The sequence below is a fragment of the Larus michahellis genome, unplaced genomic scaffold, assembly GCF_964199755.1.
Source record: "Larus michahellis unplaced genomic scaffold, bLarMic1.1 SCAFFOLD_26, whole genome shotgun sequence".
In the NCBI taxonomy this organism is placed as follows: Eukaryota; Metazoa; Chordata; class Aves; order Charadriiformes; family Laridae; genus Larus; species Larus michahellis.
Genome location: NW_027436225.1, coordinates 3,037,412 through 3,044,948, shown reverse-complemented (window position 1 = coordinate 3,044,948; position 7,537 = coordinate 3,037,412).

Below are 7,537 nucleotides of genomic sequence, written 5' to 3'. Positions count from 1 at the left end.
CCGTTAGGGCCGCGGCTCTGGCCACAGCTCCCACGCCCGAAGAGCCAGGAGGGAAAGCCGTGCCTCGTTGGAAAGCTCTTTGGCAGCCGCTCGCGTGGCCCCACAGCCCGTGGGGCTGCGGGCTTTGCGGCGGCCGTCAGCCTCGGCGCCACCGGCGCCCACGTGGCGCCGCCGCGCCAGCCCCCAAAGCATTTTCTGGTAGGGCTGCGTCTCTGGCCACAGCTCCCACGCCCGAAGAGCCAGGAGGGAAAGCCGTGCCTCTTTGGAAAGCTCTTTGGCAGCCGCTCGCGTGGCCCCACAGCCCGTGGGGCTGCGGGCTTTGCGGCGGCCGTCAGCCTCGGCGCCACCGGCGCCCACCTGGCTCCGCCGCGCCAGCCCCCGAAGCATTTTCCGGTAGGGCCGCGGCTCTGGCCACAGCTCCCACGCCCGAAGAGCCAGGAGGGAAAGCCGTGCCTCGTTGCAAAGCTCTTTGGCAGCCGCTCGCGTGGCCCCACAGCCCGTGGGGCTGCGGGCTTTGCGGCGGCCGTCAGCCTCGGCGCCACCGGCGCCCACGTGGCGCCGCCGCGCCAGCCCCCGAAGCATTTTCCGGTAGGGCCGCGTCTCTGGCCACAGCTCCCACGCCCGAAGAGCCAGGAGGGAAAGCCGTGCCTCATTGGAAAGCTCTTTGGCAGCCGCTCGCGTGGCCCCACACACCGTGGGGCTGCGGGCTTTGCGGCGGCCGTCAGCCTCGGCGCCACCGGCGCCCACCTGGTGCCGCCGCGCCAGCCCCCAAAGCATTTTCCGGTAGGGCCGCGTCTCTGGCCACAGCTCCCACGCCCGAAGAGCCAGGAGGGAAAGCCGTGCCTCGTTGGAAAGCTCTTTGGCAGCCGCTCGCGTGGCCCCACAGCCCGTGGGGCTGCGGGCTTTGCGGCGGCCGTCAGCCTCGGTGCCACCGGCGCCCACCTGGCGCCGCCGCGCCAGCCCCCGAAGCATTTTCCGGTAGGGCCGCGGCTCTGGCCACAGCTCCCACGCGCCAAGAGCCAGGAGGGAAAGCCGTGCCTCGTTGGAAAGCTCTTTGGCAGCCGCTCGCTTGGCCCCACAGCGCGTGGGGCTGCGGGCTTTCCGGCGGCCGTCAGCCTCGGCGCCACCGGCGCCCACGTGGCGCCGCTGAGCCAGCCTGCGAAGCATTTTCCGGTAGGGCCGCGTCTCTGGCCACAGCTCCCACGCCCGAAGAGCCAGGAGGGAAAGCCGTGCCTCGTTGCAAAGCTCTTTGGCAGCCGCTCGCGTGACCCCACAGCCCGTGGGGCTGCGGGCTTTGCGGCGGCCGTCAGCCTCGGCGCCACCGGCGCCCACGTGGCGCCGCCTCGCCAGCCCCCGAAGCATTTTCCAGTAGGGCCGCGTCTCTGGCCACAGCTCCCACGCCCGAAGAGCCAGGAGGGAAAGCCGTGCCTCGTTGGAAAGCTGTTTGGCAGCCGCTCGCGTGGCCCCACAGCCCGTGGTGCTGCGGGCTTTCCGGCGGCCGTCAGCCTCGGCGCCACCGGCGCCCACGTGGCGCCGCCGCGCCAGCCCCCGAAGCATTTTCCGGTACAGCCGCGGCTCTGGTCACAGCTCCCACGCCCGAAGAGCCAGGAGGGAAAGCCGTGCCTCGTTGGAAAGCTCTTTGGCAGCCGCTCGCGTGGCCCCACAGCCCGTGGGGCTGCGGGCTTTCTGTCAGCCGTCAGCCTCGGCGCCACCGGCGCCCACGTGGCGCCGCCGCGCCATCCTGCGAAGCATTTTCTGGTAGGGCCGCGGATCTGGCCACAGCTCCCACGCCCGAAGAGCCAGGAGGGAAAGACGTGCCTCGTTGGAAAGCTCTTTGGCAGCCGCTCGCGTGGCCCCACACACCATGGGGCTGCGGGCTTCCCGGCGGCCATCAGCCTCGGCGCCACCGACGCCCACGTGGCGCTTCCGCGCCAGCCTGTGAAGCATTTTCCGGTAGGGCCGCGGCTCTGGCCACAGCTCCCGCGCCCGAAGAGCCAGGAGGGAAAGCCGTGCCTCATTGGAAAGCTCTTTGGCAGCCGCTCGCGTGGCCCCACAGCCCGTGGGGCTGCGGGCTTTGCGGCGGCCGTCAGCCTCGGCGCCACCGGCGCCCACCTGGCGCCGCCGCGCCAGCCCCCGAAGCATTTTTTGGTAGGGCCGCGGCTCTGGCGACAGCCCCCACGCCCGAAGAGCCAGGAGGGAAAGCCGTGCCTCATTGGAAAGCTCTTTGGCAGCCGCTCGCGTGGCCCCACAGCCCGTGGGGCTGCGGGCTTTGCGGCGGCCGTCAGCCTCGGCGCCACCGGCGCCCACGTGGCGCCGCCGCACCAGCCCCCGAAGCATTTTCCGGTAGGGCCGCGTCTCTGGCCACAGCTCCCACGCCCAAAGAGCCAGGAGGGAAAGCCGTGCCTCGTTGGAAAGCTCTTTGGCAGCCGCTCGCGTGGCCCCACAGCCCGTGGGGCTGCGGGCTTTGCGGCGGCCGTCAGCCTCGGCGCCACCGGCGCCCACCTGGCGCCGCCGCGCCAGCCCCCGAAGCATTTTCTGGTAGGGCCGCGTCTCTGGCCACAGCTCCCACGCCCGAAGAGCCAGGAGGGAAAGCCGTGCCTCGTTGGAAAGCTCTTTGGCACCCGATTGCGTGGCCCCACAGCCCGTGGGGCTGCGGGCTTTGCGGCGGCCGTCAGCCTCGGCGCCACCGGCGCCCACGTGGCGCCGCCGCGCCAGCCTGCGAAGCATTTTCCGGTAGGGCCGCGTCTCTGGCCACAGCTCCCACGCCCGAAGAGCCAGGAGGGAAAGCCGTGCCTCGTTGCAAAGCTCTTTGGCAGCCGCTCGCGTGGCCCCACAGCCCGTGGGGCTGCGGGCTTTGCGGCGGCCGTCAGCCTCGGCGCCACCGGCGCCCACGTGGCGCCGCCTCGCCAGCCCCCGAAGCATTTTCCAGTAGGGCCGCGGCTCTGGCCACAGCTCCCACGCCCGAAGAGCCAGGAGGGAAAGCCGTGCCTCGTTGGAAAGCTCTTTGGCAGCCGCTCACGTGGCCCCACAGCCCATGGGGCTGCGGGCTTTGCGGTGGCCGTTAGCCTCGGCGCCACCGGCGCCCACGTGGCGCCGCCGCGCCAGCCCCCAAAGCATTGTCCGGTACAGCCGCGGCTCTGGTCACAGCTCCCACGCCCGAAGAGCCAGGAGGGAAAGCCGTGCCTCATTGGAAAGCTCTTTGGCAGCCGCTCGCGTGGCCCCACAGCCCGTGGGGCTGCGGGCTTTGCGGCGGCCGTCAGCCTCGGCGTCACCGGCGCCCACGTGGCGCCGCCGCGCCAGCCCCCAAAGCATTTTCTGGTAGGGCTGCGTCTCTGGCCACAGCTCCCACGCCCGAAGAGCCAGGAGGGAAAGCCGTGCCTCTTTGGAAAGCTCTTTGGCAGCCGCTCGTGTGGCCCCACAGCCCGTGGGGCTGCGGGCTTTGCGGCGGCCGTCAGCCTCAGCGTCACCGGCGCCCACGTGGCGCCGCCGCGCCAGCTCCCGAAGCATTTTCCGGTAGGGCCGCGTCTCTGGCCACAGCTCCCACGCCCGAAGAGCCAGGAGGGAAAGCCGTGCCTCGTTGGAAAGCTCTTTGGCAGCCGCTCGCGTGGCCCCACAGCCCGTGGGGCTGCGGGCTTTCCGGCGGCCGTCAGCCTCGGCGCCACCGGCGCCCACGTGGCGCCGCCGCGCCAGCCCCCGAAGCATTTTCCGGTACGGCCGCGGCTCTGGCCACAGCTCCCACGCCCGAAGAGCCAGGAGGGAAAGCCGTGCCTCGTTGGAAAGCTCTTTGGCAGCCGCTCGCATGGCCCCACAGCCCGTGGGGCTGCGGGCTTTGCGGCGGCCGTCAGCCTCGGCGCCACCGGCGCCCACCTGGCGCCGCTGCGCCAGCCTGCGAAGCATTTTCCGGTAGGGCCGCGGCTCTGGCCACAGCTCCCACGCCCGAAGAGCCAGGAGGGAAAGCCGTGCCTCTTTGGAAAGCTCTTTGGCAGCCGCTCGCGTGGCCCCACAGCCCGTGGGGCTGCGGGCTTTCGGGTGGCCGTCAGCCTCGGCGCCACCGGTGCCCACCTGGCGCCGCCGCGCCAGCCCCCGAAGCATTTTCCGGTAGGGCCGCGTCTCTGGCCACAGCTCCCACGCCCGAAGAGCCAGGAGGGAAAGCCGTGCCTCGTTGCAAAGCTCTTTGGCAGCCGCTCGCGTGGCCCCACAGCCCGTGGGGCTGCGGGCTTTGCGGCGGCCGTCAGCCTCGGCGCCACCGGCGCCCACCTGGCGCCGCCGCGCCAGCCTGCGAAGCATTTTCCGGTAGGGCCGCGTCTCTGGCCACAGCTCCCACGCCCGAAGAGCCAGGAGGGAAAGCCGTGCCTCGTTGGAAAGCTCTTTGGCAGCCGCTCGCGTGGCCCCACAGCCCGTGGGGCTGCGGGCTTTGCGGCGGCCGTCAGCCTCGGCGCCACCGGCGCCCACCTGGCGCCGCCGCGCCAGCCCCCGAAGCATTTTCCGGTAGGGCCGCGTCTCTGGCCACAGCTCCCACGCCCGAAGAGCCAGGAGGGAAAGCCGTGCCTCGTTGGAAAGCTCTTTGGCAGCCGCTCGCGTGGCCCCACAGCCCGTGGGGCTGCGGGCTTTGCGGCGGCCGTCAGCCTCGGCGCCACCGGCGCCCACGTGGCGCCGCCGCGCCAGCCCCCAAAGCATTTTCTGGTAGGGCTGCGTCTCTGGCCACAGCTCCCACGCCCGAAGAGCCAGGAGGGAAAGCCGTGCCTCGTTGGAAAGCTCTTTGGTAGCCGCTCGCATGGCCCCACAGCCCGTGGGGCTGCGGGCTTTGCGGCGGCCGTCAGCCTCGGCGCCACCGGCGCCCACCTGGCGCCGCTGCGCCAGCCTGCGAAGCATTTTCCGGTAGGGCCGCGGCTCTGGCCACAGCTCCCACGCCCGAAGAGCCAGGAGGGAAAGCCGTGCCTCATTGGAAAGCTCTTTGGCAGCCGCTCGCGTGGCCCCACAGCCCGTGGGGCTGCGGGCTTTGCGGCGGCCGTCAGCCTCGGCGCCACCGGCGCCCACCTGGCGCCGCCGCGCCAGCCCCCGAAGCATTTTCCGGTAGGGCCGTGGCTCTGGCCACAGCTCCTACGCCCGAACAGCCAGGAGGGAAAGCCGTGCCCCGTTGGAAAGCTCTTTGGCAGCCGCTCGCGTGGCCCCACAGCCCGTGGGGCTGCGGGCTTTGCGGCGGCCGTCAGCCTCGGCGCCACCGGCGCCCACGTGGCGCCGCCGCGCCAGCCCCCAAAGCATTTTCTGGTAGGGCTGCGTCTCTGGCCACAGCTCCCACGCCCGAAGAGCCAGGAGGGAAAGCCGTGCCTCTTTGGAAAGCTCTTTGGCAGCCGCTCGCGTGGCCCCACACCCCGTGGGGCTGCGGGCTTTCCGGCGGCCGTCAGCCTCGGCGCCACCGGCGCCCACATGGCGCCGCCGCGCCAGCCCCCGAAGCATTTTCCGGTAGGGCCGCGGCTCTGGCCACAGCTCCCACGCCCGAAGAGCCAGGAGGGAAAGCCGTGCCTCGTTGCAAAGCTCTTTGGCAGCCGCTCGCGTGGCCCCACAGCCCGTGGGGCTGCGGGCTTTCCGGCGGCCGTCAGCCTCGGCGCCACCGGCGCCCACATGGCGCCGCCGCGCCAGCCCCCGAAGCATTTTCCGGTAGGGCCGCGGCTCTGGCCACAGCTCCCACGCCCGAAGAGCCAGGAGGGAAAGCCGTGCCTCATTGGAAAGCTCTTTGGCAGCCGCTCGCGTGGCCCCACAGCCCGTGGGGCTGCGGGCTTTCTGTCAGCCGTCAGCCTCGGCGCCACCGGCGCCCACGTGGCGCCGCCGCGCCAGCCCCCGAAGCATTTTCCGGTAGGGCCGCGGCTCTGGCCACAGCTCCCACGCCCGAAGAGCCAGGAGGGAAAGCCGTGCCTCGTTGGAAAGCTCTTTGCGAGCCGCTCGCGTGGCCCCACACCCCGTGGGGCTGCGGGCTTTGCGGCGGCCGTCAGCCTCGGCGCCACCGGCGCCCACCTGGTGCCGCCGTGCCAGCCCCCGAAGCATTTTCCGGTAGGGCCGCGGCTCTGGCCACAGCTCCCACGCCCGAAGAGCCAGGAGGGAAAGCCGTGCCTCCTTGGAAAGCTCTTTGGCAGCCGCTCGTGTGGCCCCACAGCCCGTGGGGCTGCGGGCTTTCCGGCGGCAGTCAGCCTCGGCGCGACCGGCGCCCACCTTGCGCCGCCGCGCCAGCCTGCGAAGCATTCTCTGGTAGGGTCGCGTCTCTGGCCACAGCTCTCACGCCCAAAGAGACAGAAGGGAAAGCCGTGCCTCGTTGGAAACCTCTTTGGCAGCCGCTCGCGGGGAGCCACAGCCCGTGGGGCTGCGGGCTTTGCGGCGGCCGTCAGCCTCGGCGCCACCGGCGCCCACCTGGCGCCGCCGCGCCAGCCCCCGAAGCATATTCCGGTAGGGCCGCGGCTCTGGCCACAGCTCCCACGCCCGAAGAGCCAGGAGGGAAAGCCGTGCCTCGTTGGAAAGCTCTTTGGCAGCCGCTCGCGTGGCCCCACAGCCCGTGGGGCTGCGGGCTTTGCGGCGGCCGTCAGCCTCGGCGCCACTGGCGCCCACCTGGCGCCGCCGCGCCAGCCCCCGAAGCATTTTCCGGTAGGGCCGCGTCTCTGGCCACAGCTCCCACGCCCGAAGAGCCAGGAGGGAAAGCCGTGCCTCGTTGGAAAGCTCTTAGGCAGCCGCTCGCGTGGCCCCACAGCCCGTGGGGCTGCGGGCTTTGCGGCGGCCGTCAGCCTCGGTGCCACCGGCGCCCACGTGGCGCCGCCGTGCCAGCCCCCAAAGCATTTTCTGGTAGGGCTGCGTCTCTGGCCACAGCTCCCACGCCCGAAGAGCCAGGAGGGAAAGCCGTGCCTCGTTGGAAAGCTCTTTGGCAGCCGCTCGCGTGGCCCCACAGCCCGTGGGGCTGCGGGCTTTGCGGCGGCCGTCAGCCTCGGCGCCACCGGCGCCCACCTGGCTCCGCCGCGCCAGCCCCCGAAGCATTTTCCGGTAGGGCCGCGGCTCTGGCCACAGCTCCCACGCCCGAAGAGCCAGGAGGGAAAGCCGTGCCTCGTTGCAAAGCTCTTTGGCAGCCGCTCGCGTGGCCCCACAGCCCGTGGGGCTGCGGGCTTTGCGGCGGCCGTCAGCCTCGGCGCCACCGGCGCCCACGTGGCGCCGCCGCGCCAGCCCCCGAAGCATTTTCCGGTAGGGCCGCGGCTCTGGCCACAGCTCCCACGCCCGAAGAGCCAGGAGGGAAAGCCGTGCCTCGTTGGAAAGCTCTTTGGCAGCCGCTCGCGTGGCCCCACAGCCCGTGGGGCTGCGGGCTTTGCGGCGGCCGTCAGCCTCGGCGCCACCGGCGCCCACGTGGCGCCGCCGCGCCAGCCCCCGAAGCATTTTCCGGTAGGGCCGCGTCTCTGGCCACAGCTCCCACGCCCGAAGAGCCAGGAGGGAAAGCCGTGCCTCGTTGGAAAGCTCTTTGGCAGCCGCTCGCGTGGCCCCACAGCCCGTGGGGCTGCGGGCTTTG